Source organism: Vigna unguiculata, chromosome 5 (genome assembly GCF_037176805.1).
Source record: "Vigna unguiculata cultivar grain cowpea cultivar isolate G323 ecotype 2 chromosome 5, ASM3717680v1, whole genome shotgun sequence".
Taxonomy (NCBI): Eukaryota; Viridiplantae; Streptophyta; class Magnoliopsida; order Fabales; family Fabaceae; genus Vigna; species Vigna unguiculata.
Window position 1 is genome coordinate 14,897,908 of NC_140796.1, and position 16,887 is coordinate 14,914,794.

At 29.5% G+C, this 16,887-nt stretch overlaps 1 pseudogene; it reads left to right on the forward strand.

Moving 5' to 3' along the window:
• The first annotated feature begins 300 nt into the window (after positions 1–300).
• LOC114184389 (DNA-directed RNA polymerases IV and V subunit 2-like) lies at positions 301–3,989 on the forward strand (annotated as a pseudogene).
• The last annotated feature ends 12,898 nt before the right edge of the window (positions 3,990–16,887 follow it).

The window sequence follows — 16,887 nt, forward strand, 5'->3', positions numbered from 1 at the left end:
AACAAACATTTGTCCAAAAATCTAAAGTGCTAATCATAACATTTGAATAGAGAGAAAACACAACAACTAATTTGCAGATTTGACTAAGAAACAAGGTAGGTGTATTTGTAGAACATGATAGAATCACATTGGAGTATTTTGTCTAGTTACTTCTTATTGATGTAGTCTTGTCACTACCATATGTTTTTCGAAACTTCTACACTTTGAATGTGTAGTGTGAGTTTAGATTTTGGTGTTTGTGTATGCTACTTTTGCCATTAGAGGAGTCTGAAAATGTTAGCTTCCAAAATGATAGTCGCAATGATGGATATCGATGGTGACGGTGATGACGACCTCGGTGATCTCACCTGACCAACGCTGAAATCCTCGAAGAATTCGGTACAGAGAACGCATTCTGGTTCCACTGCAACAAGTTCTCAATGTTATTCTTCGAGGAGTACAGTCTGATCAACCACCAAATAAACTCCTACAACCACTACATCAATGTCGGCCTCCAAAGAACCTTCGATGGCTTCGGGGATTTGGTCGTAACGCTCGACTTTGACCCTTCCAAAAAGGAAGTGTCCACGTGTTAGGACGGTAAGTTAAATAACCAAGAGTTGAATATGCTTTTGTGACACACGTGGCTTTAGAAGACGACCTACGCATCGAAAATGAATATCTTGGTTAAAGATTAGGTAGGAAAAATAGAGTATCGGTGTTGTTTTAATGTGTGTGTGGGTAATGTAGGTTTGTTACCTGTGTTAAAGCAATTTCTTATGTGTGTTTGTGTGGAATTGTCGGTGTATGTTCCAAACAAGATTCAGAGTGATAAGTTTAAGACTATGAAGGAAAAGTTCCTTGATAAGGAGATTCTAAAGGAAGACGAGAAAGAGATCATCATTAGGAAATTCAATGTCATGGTCAAGTCAGATTTATGTTGGATGATAAGTGAAATAGATGATTGTGAGTTTGATCATGGAGGTTATTTTCTCATCAAGGGTGCCGAGAAGGTTGGTTTGTATTTAATTTTTAATGACTTTAGGTTGAATTTAATTTCTTGCTTTGATTTTCTAGGCATTTTATTTGTTGAGTTTTGCAATAACTAAATTTAAAATCATATTTAGCAAATTTTCTAAACGTGAATAAAAAATTCTCTATTGATCGTTATTACGTGTTTGCAATGCATTTCTTTAATGTTTAGGGTATGTTTAGTGATATAGAATTTGTTTCTTGTGAAAAATCTTCTTCATAGACTTTTATTGCACATGAGCAATTGTATTTAAAGAGGCTTTGGGTTACAAACAATCCAGGTTGGATGATAGCCTACAAGTCACAGATAAAGAGAAATATGATGGTTCTTAGACTGGTAGGCAATTCTAGGAATGAAGAAGGGGAAAATGGAGACATGTTTCTTACTGTGTATTTTTTTTTTATCTGTTGAGGTTCCTGTGTGGGTACTATTTTTCGTAGTTGGTGTCAAATCTAATAAAGATGTTGTAGATCTCATTGGTTGTGATAATTATAATATTAGAATTCATAATATTCTCCTTGTGTTTGTTTATAATGCTAATGAGAAATGTGGCACATTTTTTAGGGTTAGGAATGCATTTCAATATTTAGAGAAATGTATAAAAAGTGTCCAATTTTTGCCTTCTAAGTCTATTGAGGAGTGCCTTGAAATATATGTCTTTCCAGGAATAGCGGTTTAAACGTAAAGGTGTGTTTCCTTGCATATATGGTGAAGTGTCTCTTGCTGGCTTATACTAGTCGCAGAAAACACGACAATAGGGATGATTTCCGTAATAAGAGGCTTGAATTGGCAAATGAGCTTCTTGACCGTGAGTTGAGAGTGCATATAGCACATGTTTGCGAGAGAATGTCCAAGGCATTGCAAAGGGATCTCTATGGAGATAGAAATGTACGCCCTATTGAGCATTATGCTGATGTGTCAATAATTACAAATGGTTTGCAAAGGGCATTTTCAACAGGAGCATAACCATGTCTGTACAAGAGGATGGAAAGGATTTATGGTGTTGTTGCAATTGTTAGGCGCACTAACCCCTTAGAAACCATTGTTGAGCTAAGAAGAGTGAGGCAACAAGTTCAGTACACGAAAAAAGTTGGGGTTGCCAGATATTTGTAAGTAACTTCAAGTTATTATTATATTATTTTCTTTCTTAATTCATGTTGTTTGTTACACAAAGTTGTGACTTATTCTTTTCCTTTTTTACTTGCTTTAATTTATTATAACATGTGTTTGCAGTTGCAGGCATCCTTCTCACTAGGGCAAGGTTTATTTTCTCTTTACCCTAGATGATGAAAGTTGTGAACTAGGAAAAAATATGGTTGTCACGGGACTAGTAAGCATTAATGTATCTAATGCATCTGAATCTATATTGCCTATATTGTTGGATTGTGGGATGGGAGAACTTGTCAATGATACTAAAACTCATCTTGGAAACAAGGACAAAGTCTTCTTAAACGGTGATTGGGTTGGAGTGTGCCCTGATTATAGTTGTTTTATGGCTAAGCTACGAAGTAAAATACAAAAAAATGAACTACCTAGGTTCACTTTTAATGTGTTGTGTATGCTCTCCTAGTCACATTTTATATATCTTTTGGAACTTTCTTTTAATTTGAGGAATGAATGGATCTCGAGTTGTGGGCAAAGGCTTTTGCTATTGAAGTTATATGGTTTTAATTTTGCCTATAGACCATCAATTCTAGTGAAGGTCAATAGGTTTTATAGCTTAATGCATGACAACCTACCACATAAATGATGCATCATTAAAAGATATAGTTATTGTTTAAGCATTTGGAAACTTATGTCTACATTGGGTAATTTTGTAGATAAGTTTATGTCATTGTGAGAACTATAATTGTTAATGAGTAACATGTGGTAAATGCTTTACCTGCATCACATGAATGGTTTAACTATTTGGACACTCTTTTCTTAGTGAATGATTTTATTGTTTGAAGACACATTCCTCTGTTGGGCTTTCAGTGGTTTATCTCTCTATGTGCATCCATAGCTAGTTGTTCTATCAGGCTTTGTGAACATTTTATTCATGTGATTATATTGTTTTCTGCTTGTCCTATCATTAAGTTTATTGGGGAACATACTTTTTTGTCAAACATTCATTCTCTCACTCTCCTCGTAGCGATATTTGCAATATGTCAGCATGAAGTAGTTTTGCTGATTCTATTTCTTTTGAACCTAGTGATTACTACTCTCCATTGTATATGGAAATCAAGAGACATCAGTCTCAACATGAAGTGTGTATATACTCTGATGCAAGAAGAATTCCACGTCCTCTTTTAGTAGTTGATAATCTCTTAAAAATTAAAAGATTTAAATCAGAATGTTATTTTTTCCTTATTCTACTAAAAGAAGGTGTTGTTGAGCTAATTGGACCTAAAGAAAAGGAAGACTGTTGTATTGCCTGAGGCGTTCAATATTTATTTGGAAAAGAGGGGGAAAGATATGTCAAGTACACGCATTATGAACTTTATATGTCTTTCTTATTGGGTTTAAGTTGTTCACTTGTCCAATTTGCCAATCATGACCATGCAAGAAAGGTGCTCTACCAATCTCAAAAGCATTCCTCATGCTCGTAGCTTCCTTATTATTAAGTTTCTTTTCATCTGCCTTGGAGTGATCTATTAAATTCTCTCTAATTAAATTGAACTTTTGTGACCTTTCTCTAGGTTTTCTAGTGAAATTAGGGCTAACCAAAATGAACTGAATTGCACTGCATTGTTAAAAACTACAGTAAATTAAAAAATAATTCACCTGAACTGAACTAAAAAATAGTTCAGACAAACTGAAGTGAACTGTTTGTTATTCTAAGAAAGTGAACTGAATTGCAGTGAACTACACTACAATATAAACTAAACTGAACTACTATAACCTAACCTGTTTTCCGAACTGGACTGTTTTTAAAGCTAGAGTTTAGCTAACAAGGAGTATCAAGCTAAAAGGAGTTTTGCTAAGTCATATCAAATGTGAGGACAAAAAAAAAATTCTATTTATTTATTTATTTATTATTATTATTATTATTACAATATACTTATAAAATTTTAAGACAAAATTTTACAATGATATCTAATTATACTTAAAATATTCACATATATATATATATATATATATATATGTATGTATTTACAATATTATATACATCTTATATCCACACAGTTTAGTACATCCTATATTTCCTACACTAGAAGAGGAAAAAGTGTTATTTATTTACATTTCCCCCCTCATATACTGGTTTTCAAATAGGTGGAGAGAAAAGGTTATGGATAGGATTCACTTGGACTGTTGGGGGTAAATAGAAGGTAACTTCGATTTGTCCTTCGATGACAATCGACACGTTTGGAGCAGAGAGAAAAGTAATAATAGAGTTTCTTGTTCCTTGAAATGTTACAGAATTATTTACTGCATTGGTTTGCCATGCATTCCCCGGGAAAACAACCACAATGTCGACGAAGAATGGATCAGGCATGTTTGGAGCAGTCATCTATGATAAGGTTATAAAATTTTGTTTTTCACACACAATCATAAAATAGGGAAGTGAGACAAATATCACATAAAAAATACAACATATCATAATAAGATAAAATAAAATGAAAATTCTCCCAAATCATAAAACTGGATTTTATCATACTTTATAAAGATATTGATTAATTTTGTAGTGACTAGTCAGGATAAATGAGCTCATGGCCAACAAAGTAACTCAATAACATCTCATCTTGAGCAATACTAACTCGTTTAAATCTCCAAGGTTATACCTTCAACTACAATAATCAAATCTTTATTTATCATAAATTTTATTTCAATATTAAACCATATAATTATATAAATAAATAGATAGGATCAATGAATAGTTAAAATAAATATAAATAAATAGAAAAGATCAGTACGAAACTAGAGATAAATATAAATAAGTAAATGAGAATAAATATAAATTGAATAAATATGACTAGTGCATAACTGGAGATGAATATAAATAAATAAATAAATAGGAATGAGAACTAAATATAAATTAAAATGAGGTTAGGGATACCTCACTTAAAGGTAAATATAAAAGAAATAAATTATGAGGAGATAAGAAAAATAAAAGTCAAAAAATAGAATGATAAATGTCTCCTTCCTTTACTTAAAGATTGAAAAATGTCTGAATAAATGTACGATTCAACTCTTATCTCTCCTTTTGAGTCTCAATGTTACGTTTCCCTTCTTCTAATGTGCTTTTCTAACTCTTAGATCTTTTCTTTTTTTTTTTTGCTCTTCGCTTTTCCTCGTATGGCTTTCACTGCATTATCTCTTTATATAGATGCTTTGAAGATTCAATCATTAAATTCACCCAATCCTATCTTAGATTTGCAGTACAGGAATAAGAATCTTATTAATTGAAATTCTATACATTACTGAATGTTGTCTTGCATCATTTATTCTAAAAGATAAACTTATATTATATATATACATATACTTTAAAACGTAAATGTAATCTATTATATAATGTTTATAACATTATGATATTAAAATATATATATATATAAATATTATACGTATATATATATATATAATATATAATATTTATAACATTATGATATTAATATATATATATATATATATATATATATATATATATATATATATTAAATATTATACCTACATATATTCTGATATATAATATTTATAATATTAATATATATATATATATATATGAAATTTATATATTTTTATAACTGAAAAAAATAATTATAATTAGTTAACCATTTTTTATATTAATATAATGAAAATATTGTGGTATAAATTTTGAGATGTTACCGTATAAGTCTAATATTATTTTATTTCCGGATTCATTTTGTTTTACTGATACATATCACTAATCTGTTTTCTTTTTCTTTAGCCACAGGCAGGTTTTAGGTGCAAATTTTATTTTCTTTAGCTAGTTTGAGTTCACTAACCTTGCTAACCATTTTACTTGGTAAGCTATTGGTGTTAGTTGTTGCAGGTGTTGTTATTCGTATTACAATAGTTGTCTTTAGGATATTATGAGATGTTTGTTTTCTATTTTTGGTTTTTTCTTCGTTGATTTTACATTTCAAAAAGCCATATTAATGATTGTACATCATATACAACTAAGATACAAGTTTTGTTTCTTCCAACTTAGTATTAAAGCACCTAATCTCGAGAGCTGGATTTTCATTGCTTAATATATTGTAACTATCTACATCACATGTAAATATTCAAAGGGATCATTCTCGAACAAACATCATAAGTTACAAAACAAATCACTCTAAAATTAGACAATTACGAGGTGAAAGGGAAAATGTAGAAACTGACTTGTTTCAGAAGAGCTGCCTTTGATGAATATGGTGACCAACACAACAACAAGAATAAATTAGACATAAAATGATCATTGTCATTTAATACTTTATCTAGGGGATGTATTAAATTCATAAATCTCCTGAAATTGAAAAAGATAAGTTAGTGGAGTAAGTTGAAACTAATAAAAGTTTTTACCATAGAAAATTTATCATGCAAGTGATTCTACTATTTCTTCATACTTTACCTCATACAGGACAATAAATGACATGTTTAACTAATAGCCGCTAGGAAAATAAGTTACATGTTTAATATAGTAAATTACTTTGTGGTGGAAAATGTAAATGTCACTAGTGTAAAATAGGCTTTTTATACCGGTTAAAAAAGGCTTTTTATACCAGTTCTAGCATCGATATAAATGCAGGTGGTATAGAAGGTTTGATCTTTCTACATCGGTTCCATGGCAAGTATAAAAAGTTATTTTTTTTATACCATTTCTAAAACCGGTATAGAAAGTCCTCTTGAAAATGAAAAGTCATGTAAGAAAAAATGACTTACTATGCCGATTATAGTTCCAACCGGTATAAAAAATTACACATTTTACACCAAGTATGACCTCAACCGGTATAAAAAGTGATTTCTTATTTTTTATGAAAAATTCGTTTATGCTTCTTACCACATACCAAACCTGTATATAATTACCCAAAACATCCAGAAAACAAATCTCATTCAATTTAATATTTACATGAAATAGAATCTAATGTTTATATAAAATATAATACTACTCCAAAGCGAATTACTATATAAGTCATAAAACACCTAACATCATCTTACATACCGTATATAATTACCCAAAACATCCAGAAAACAAATCTCATTCAATCTAATATTTACATGAAATAGAATCTAATGTTTATATGAAATATAATACTACTCCAAAACGAATTACTATATAAGTCATTTACATCATCTTATATAAACACTTAAAAGAAACGAAGCCCACTGCTCACGAACTTCCTTCAAGACTCCTTGATCCATCGGAGATGTGTCATTGAAAATCTACACAATGAATAGTTGAGTCAACAATCTTTTAGTGATAAACTGCTAAGAGAGAACCAGCTGCTCTCCTAACCCCAAAACTACCTTGAAACTTTTCAAGAATCTGTTCATGCCCTCTCCATTCTTTGATTTTCCCCCCAAATAAACCTTTCTTTATCTCTTCTTAGCATGACTACCACATCCTCCTCTTCCATTCTCAAACTGCCAGCAGTCAATTGTCATTTCGATCCCACTACTCTTTCCTCCTTCTTTACACTTGTTTCTTTCACCTCGTACACCTATAGGTCTATTTAGGCCCATCAATACTAACCCTCTATAGATTCCACCTTGTCCTCAAGGTGAAAATCTGGGAAAACCTTATCCAGAACACTGCTGCCTCACATATATCCAGAACCACTTATCCAGAACTCCAACTCAAATTCTTTGGATAAGCACTTGTAGAAAAGAACTCCAACTCCACCTGAATTGGGAATTTATTGTGATGTCTCACTAAGGCAAAGTTCTATAAAGAAAGACTCAGATGCTACCATGAGAAAAAAAAAATAGCATTTACTATGAGAAAATTTTTGTTTAAATATGCTTTTAGTTATAGTTTTAATTTAACTAAAACAATTGAAAGTTTGTTTGGATAAACAAACTTTATTTTCAAGTAGAATCTTAATCCTGAAAGCCTTAGTTACCTTTTATCCACAAGAGATATTCAGTATTTCTTAGTTATGATAATGTATTAAATTAAACTCATAATGAAATGAATACCTCAAAAATGTGTTCACTGCTCTTGAGACAGTTTCTACCAATTACACAAACTGTTCCGCCTGAACCACCACCAGTTATCTTGGCTCCATATAAAGTTCCACCTTCATATTTAGATTCAACACTGTGCTGCAACTCTTGCACTAAATGTACAAGCCTATCTGTTTCATCAGAGCCAAGTCCACAAGCACTGTAGCTGTAGTTGCACTGCATAAGATAGTTAAAACTCAATCACTTTCCCCGATTTGTGGTTTGGTGTTCTTCTTCAATTCCAATGCCAAAGTTAATATTCAAAAAGAGGACAGGAAAATAATTTTCTATCAAACAAGTAATAAGTCTGTTAATTGCATTTTAATTCAATTAACAATAAATAATATAGACATTCAACTAACTATTCAGATCTTCCTGTTATACAAAAAATGTTAAAAGGAAGTGAATGATTTATTATGGACAGACATTATTCATAAGATGTAAAAAATTGAATTTAAAATACTAAAAATAGGAACCAAAGCCAATATTATCATGTGTTCATCCAAAATTATTATCATGGTAAGTTGATCAACTGAAGCTGTAGATGTACCTGATATAGCAGTTCTCCTAAGGATGCAAGCTGATAGGTTGAAGATGCAGATGATAGAAGTGCTTTGAAGGTCTGCAAAAAATATGATGGATAATTAATTAAAATTCAAATAATTATTATAGGAAAAAGACATATACTTGCTTCATGATACCAGGTGAAAGTTACGAATATGAAAAAATGTGTTTAAGAGTCAACATCTCTTGTAGAATGTGAATTTGGTGTGACAAAGTATTCAAATATACCATCCTATGATCTACATAATATAACAGTTATTTGCCAAATATAAAGACCGAGTTATAGAATCTCACACACTGGCATGACTACATAATTAACTTTCCAAAAAAAAGAAATACAAAGAAATTTTCTGAAGTATAAAATTACGACATGAGAGTTTTGCTGAGACTTGTACATAATAATTGGGCAAAAGAATGCAAAAACTAGAACTAATCATCAGTTACTTGTAACCAATTTAATTATTTAATGAAGTCCTCACCTTGACTCGAAAGTTTTCATAGATTGGATGCGTTGTGGGAGCTTTAACTACGTAAGTACGCTTGTAATCAATAATAGTGACAACATCATTATGATTTTCATGTTGCTCAAAAATGTCTCACCAACAATGGACTCTGGAAGAGACTTAGCATAAAGAGCATCAAATCTGCAAACAAAAGTGAATAATACTTAACTTCCAAAATAGTAAGGATTAGTACTGATATCTAAAAGAGAAAGTAGAAGAGATTGAAAAGGGTCAATACAATGTTTAAGCATAATAATGATCCAATTAACAAGATAATGAGACCATTTTATAATACTCCTCGAAGTCATTGCATAAACAATCATAGGGTGATTATTGGTAAGTATCCTAGTAGTTCTATATGCAGAATTAATTTATCTGACATAATAATCCACTCATGATAACCTTTTTTATGGAAAAGAGAAAAAAGGATTTACCTATGATAAGTGATCTAAACATTAATTTTTATATAACTTACAATCATGCTTTTTAATTTATTAAAAAAATAATACTTAATTATACTTAACAATCACCCACTAATAAAAATTTGAAATTTAGAACTATCACACACAAAAAGTTTACAAACACAGAGAGGGAACTAGAATAAGCAACTAGAAAGCAAGATCAAATGACGTACTTTCAGATGCATTTCTATGTAACTCCATTGGGGAAATTCTGACTGAGTTTTTAGCTATGCAGAAGCACATGCATGGAAAGTTGGTTGAACAAAAGAATGAAAGCCCATTTCCACCGCCCTCATTAACGAGATTCATAAATGCTTCTGTAAAAATCACTTGTTAATTTGCATTTGTAGAGAAAAAAAAGATTACCAAGGAATCTCTATTCCTTCCTCGCCATATCCTACCTCCCATATTGGTAATTGAACCCTGGCATATATTTCATTTGGTTATCGGATTACTCTGCAAAAATAAACATATTCTCCAGAACTACAACATGTAGAGTTCATATAAACCAAAAACTAATTATGCCTTGGATGTATTAGTAGTATTGCCAATGAAGTATTTAGTGTGAAAGCTGCGAAGTTCCACAAGAACTAAGCAATCATTATACTAACAAGTGATATAGGCTGAATTTACTACAGAAAAATTAAAATATATAGATAGTTAGATGAAAAGGGTTAAAAAAGATTTATATTAGTAAATTATTTAGAAATCAAAAAGTCATTAAACTCAATACCTCACTGTAACGTGCATGGCAACGGAAAATTGAGTTTAATCTTTTACAACTAGAAAAGAAGAATCACCAGCACCATCTTTGTTCTGAAATGGGAAAGAAAAGCTACATGTCTTATTCACTTACTATAAGAAATATCACATTCTAAGTGAACCATGAAACAAGATTCTCTACTGATAATTGATACTTACCTTCTCATACACACTACAAATTACCACCAGAATGAGAAACAACGACAAGACCATCACCTCCAGGGACACAAGCAATGCATGTACAACTACTGTTCAATTCAAAATACACCAATTAAGAGTTTCAATCGGCATCTTTGGCATAACGTTCCAACACATTAAATTAAAGCTCTAGAAGTTAGCCATATACTTATAAAAACACACAATTCATATATCTAACTTCTCTGCCACTCAATGTAAAGCATTACAACCACTGATAACAACATTCACATAATTTACCGAGTTAATGAATAGATTTAACACAAATCTCAAGCAACAGAATTCCAATTTCGATCGACCAGCAGCATTCAGTACCCTAACCATCACATTAACAACCATCCATTAAAATTCTACCGTGGTTTCCTAGGGTTTTGAGGCAGAGAGAATTGTGAACTGAAAACCTAAACTTAAACCTAATGACAAATCTTGATAGAGGTACTAATCCGTTGTGACTGGGCTGTTTTTCTGCACGGTAATCGGTGAATCTCAAAAAGGGCGTTGAAGTAAATGATAGATTGGTCGGGCTCAAGCGCATCAATGACAACGAAGCTCGTGACGACGAAGTCGCAAGGCGCGATTATGGAGAACAGGGGAGTCGTCATCATCATCCTTGAGAAGAAAAGGAAATGTCATCGTCGTCCTTGAGAAAAAAGAGACGAAGCGCCAGGCATCATTGTCGTTGAGAGAAGGGAAGCATCATCATCGTAATAGAATTGAATTTGGGTCGATGTTATCTTAAAATCAACTTAACCTTTCTAGCGGTTAAGAAAATTAACACAAAGTAGAATTATTTCTAGCGGCTTACTTTAACCGCTAAAAAGTCATAATCACTAAAAAATATTTTTTTTAGTGTATAATATTTCTTTTAAAAATTAAAAAAGAAATATATATATATATATATATATACACGAAATTTATACCAATTCTAGCTATAATTGGTATAAAAAGTTGTTTTCAATATTGTAAAAAATGTTATCGCATTAATTTTTATACCTATTGAAAGTATAATTGGGATAAAAGATCTCACATTATTTACAAAATTGTCATCCGTCTCTTATTTTATACCTGGTGGATTTGAACAGGTATAATAATGTAGGTATAAAAAGCTTATTTTGCACTAATGTGTTAACCTTGATTGATTTTGAGATGAAGTAATAAGTGAAGCAAAGAAGTATCAATTATTGGGTCTTTGTTATCTCAACGAAAAACCTAAAAAGTAAATGTTATTTGGAAAGCTAAAACAGAAGTGAAATTGGTGCTCAAAGAAAAAAAAGCAAACACTCTCACAAGAAGAAGTTAGATTGAGAAACCTGGAATCTTACGGTGTTGATGCCGACGAAGAGCAACGGTGGACAGTGGACAACACGAGAAGTGGTTCAATTGTGAATTGGGCAGTTTCTATATTGGACAGAAAATAATAAAATACTAGTTTTAATTATGGACAATTAGCTGAACTTAATTTTCAGGAGTTCAATTTTTGTTAAACTCAATTGTATAATAGTTCAGTTCAGATTTTGTTATATGGTTCCGTATTTATATTTAATTTAGTATAATTAATCCAAAGTTTAGTATAATTCAATTAACATTGTCCTGACAATGTTTTTGGCTAACAAAAAATAATTAGTCACTATAATGATCAATTTAGATATAAATTTATAAACTAAAAATTATTGATAATTAAAATAGTTTTAAAAAATTATAATAGGTCTCTAAATTGGTAACTAAAATAGTTTCTATTATAAATTAGTTTCTAAATTGGTCACTAACATTATTTACATAGGTTTTGGCTACTAAAAGAATTGATCTCTAAATTAATCTATAATTACAAAATTGATTTCTAAATTAATTTCTAAACATATTTTTTGTCATAAAATCAGTCGATATTTAATAATTTTCTTGCAGTGAGATAATGACATGGAAGTCATAAAAAAATATGACGACCTCGTTATCAAACTCATTTTCAATGAAAATAATTAATAAAACTTATTTAATAATTGCAATATCATTTTATATTAACCACAAAAACAAATAAACTAGAGATGACATGAAAAATATAAAAGATTTGTGTATTCAATTGAAAAATAATAATAATAATAATTAAATTAAAATTATTCAAACTTTACAAAGTACTTAAAATTTAATTAATCTTTCAATTTTATCAAAATCTTCGAGGAGAATCTCACTTTACTGAAATCTTAGATCCTTACTTTTATTGACACTAGGATCACTTCCTTTACATTTTCTATTGTTTTGGTACTTCTAAAAAAAAATACTTTATTCTTTTTTTTTTTAGTTCTGAGCATTTGATGATTGCAGGAGGAAGTTAAAGATGGGGTCATGGTGGTAGAGATCAAAGGATCTTAATCTAGAAGTTGAGGTAAAACTAACCTATTATACATGATCGTTGGTTAAACAAGATAGATACCACATGGCGTAGAAATTGAGAGACTTAACTTATTTCACAAAACACCAAGAATCTCAAAAGACAAAGGAAAAAAAAATGTACATGTTACCAATTTATGGAGCCAGAAAAATAACCATCCCTTCACTGTTTTTTGATTTCTACGTTGAATGATACCTTAAGTTTAAGGTTCTTACGCATGCTATTGGGTCTTCTTAAACAAGATTTCAACCCAGTAGTAATGTTACAAACTCCATGTTCACTTGATACAAACTCTAAGTTAACCCCATTCTTGAGGTCTACCATTTCAGCCCCCATGTGCATGCTGTGATAGTACTCTTCATAATATTTCAAGGCTTTGTAATAAGTTCTAAACTCAAAAGGTGAAACTTTGATGCTTTGATTGAGCATTTGGGGTGAGAAACTCATTCCATCATCACAAGCTTCTGGTTTGAGTTGGTTGTGCATATGGTTTGTGAGAGGTAGGTTTTGTGTTTGAAGTTGTGATTGGATGCTGATGCTGATGCTTTGTGTTGTGCTAGCCTTTAACAGGTCATAGATTGTGTGATGTGGAACAATGAGGAACACACTTCCAGGAAGCAAAACTGATTCAGGTTTTACCACAATCCATGGAAACTTGAACACATCTGGTCTAGTTATGCAGTGTCTAGGGTTCTTTCTCATAACCTCTTCTGCTCTCACTGGCTTTCTGTGAACCTCAACATGTTTACCAGGATGCACCAGTTTCAACACCCTTCTCTCTCTTTTGATGCTTCCCATTCTCAAAAGTTATGCAGAAAACTTTTTCAAACAGGAAATGTGAGGTAATGTTAGTGTAATGTGTTAGAAACAAAGTAGTGCTTGTAACATATGTATCATGTCATGACATAGCAAGTGAGAACTCCTAGGTATGATCTTTGGAGAAAGGGAATCTTGCTCTAAGAATTGGTCTCATTGGATGATTCACTTTCTTTGTTAATTTCCCTTTTTGTATTTTGTTTCTTTCAGTTTCCTCAAGGGGAATCTTTGATTAGAAAAGACAATTTTTAGACAAACAGATCTTTCCCAAATCTCTTTCATGTTTTTGATATTATTAACGTTAAGATCCTAGTAACAAAACTAAGCTTAAGATGCAGTATATCCAATTTTTGTGTCACGTGGTCATTCAGTTTTTGTTCTGAGATAACTATTTCTTCAGAAGCTCGAGGAAAGTTACACAGATTTAGTAAATAATTTCAATATATTGTTAGTCTTTTACGATTTAGATTTATTAAGGAAGTAACTATGTAAGATGAATAATGGTATTTTAATTTATTTTTTTTAATTTATTTTTAATTTATTATTTTAATTATTTTTTAATATTTTTTTTATTTTTTTAGTGGTGTAATGTAATAATTTAAAAATGATTGAAATTATGGGTTAAAAATGAGTCAAAAGAATGAATCAAAATATCATTATCTTTTCAAAAATAGTTACTCGTTTTTCTATATATATATTCTGAATTAATTTCTTGATACTATTTATTTTTGTATAAAAAACTAACAATGTAAATGAAAATAATATATAATCACATTTCAATAGTTTAATCTATGAAATTTATATTTGCACATAAAATTACTGCAGAGATTATATAAAATGCTAACTTAAACTAATATAATTTACTATTTTATATAAAATTCTGTGGCTATATTCTTATGAAAGTTATTGCACTGATTTCTATATATATAATTCTAGGTTTTGTTTGATCTTCTCACTTTTGTATAACTGTGTGTGGCATAAATAGAAGAGAAATATAACAAAATGGATCAAAGAATTGAAATTGTAAAAAATATTGGAAAACATATTATATGAATACTATAAGTTAATATAATAATGAATTTCTTTCTCACCTTTTATAACAAGAAATGTTGATGCATATAGTTGGCATAAGGGTAAAAGTAAAAATGTTATTTGCAAGGAGATAGAATTGTTCGGATTTAACAACCAACAATGATGGTTGAAATTCAGAATTGATTAACACAACGTTCACCGTCACGGTGTTAACAATGAATCTAAAGAAATTGATATGTAGATAATTAAATTCCAAATAATAAAGCAAGGATATGAGATTCTTTTATAACAGTTATATTTTTATAAAATGCTGGTTTAAGTTTTTTTATCAGAGTTAAGAAAAAAAAACAGTATTTTATTTATTTTATGACTTAAATACACATTTGATCTCTATTTTTGTGTTTGTTCAATTTGTTTCTTATTTTCGTTTTGCAAGTTTCTGAACAATGCGTCTCACGTGTCAACTCCTGGTTTTTTTAATTTTTTTTAATTTTGTTTAATTCTTTTAATTTTTTTTTAATTTTTTTAATTTTTTTAATTTTTTTAATTTTTTTAATTTTTTTAATTTTTTTAATTTTTTTTTATTTTTAATTTTAAAAAAATTATCCACGTGTTAAGTCACAATTGTGCCCCACGTCAATGTTTGTGTTACGTGTCAATGTCAGTGTCACGTGTCAGTTTGTAGTTGTATTATTTTTTTTGTTCAATTTAATCTTAATATTTGTTATTTTTGTTCAATTAAGTCCCTATATTTGTTATTTTTGTTTAATTTATTTCAAATTTTTGTTAAAATTGAATAATTTTTTCCTTTCAAATTGAGACCAAATTTATTTTTTTATAAATATTATATATTTATTTTCAAAATTTACATTATTATTAGTTATTTTTTAAATTCAATTATCAATTATTATATTTAATTATAAATTGATATAATTCTTAGATTCAATGGTTAAATAGAATATAATTATTTAAAATAATATTAAAATATAATTATTAAATATTTTAAAAATATATCAACATTATTTAAATCTAAAATATTTAATATTTTTATTGCATTTTAGATATTAAAATCTAAAATGTTTTATATTTAAATATTAATTTTATAAATATTAGTTTAATTTTCTAATATTTGAAATATTTTTAAATATAAATTTTAAAAGTATAAGTATTTTAGAATATAAATATTAGAAAAAACCATTTAGTAATTATATTCTAATAATATTTTAAATAATTGTATTCTATTTAACAATTAAATATAAGAATTTTATTCAATTCATAATTAAATTTAATAATTTATGATTGAATTTAAAAAATAATTAAATAAAATTTTAATTTTAGAAAAAATATTAGTATAATTTTTATAAAAGATATGAAATTTGGTGTCAATTCAAAAGGGACAAAATTGATTCATTTTAACTAATATTTGGACAAAAATGAACAAATATAACGAATATAAAGACTAAATTGAACAAAAAAAAATCACAACCACAAACTAACACGTGACACTGACATTGACATATGACACAATTATAACTTGACACGTGGACAATTTTACTAAAATTAAAAATACAAGAGCTGACACGTGGCATGTATTGTTCAAAAACTATTTAAACACCGTTAATAAAAAGGACCAAATTGACCAAAAATTGACAAAAAAATGAGGACCTAATTGAACATAAAACAAAAATGATGACCAAATTGAATAAAAACAACAAAAATAGAGACCAAATATATATTTAAACCTTATTTATTTTTAATACAAATCTAAATAAGTTATCATAAAAAAATAGAATTACTAATGGATAAAATTCGACGGTCGTTGTAACACCCCATTTAAATAATAACTTTAATTTAAATGAAATGCTACACAGATAGAAATTTAGTGACAAGCCCTGGAGTATAAACGCTACTCCTGACAATATCTAGAGGATGCTAGGATAAACCAAGGCACACCACGATGCCGGATACAAACGAAATCCAAGGACTTCACAATAGTAAATAGAGTACTAAAGA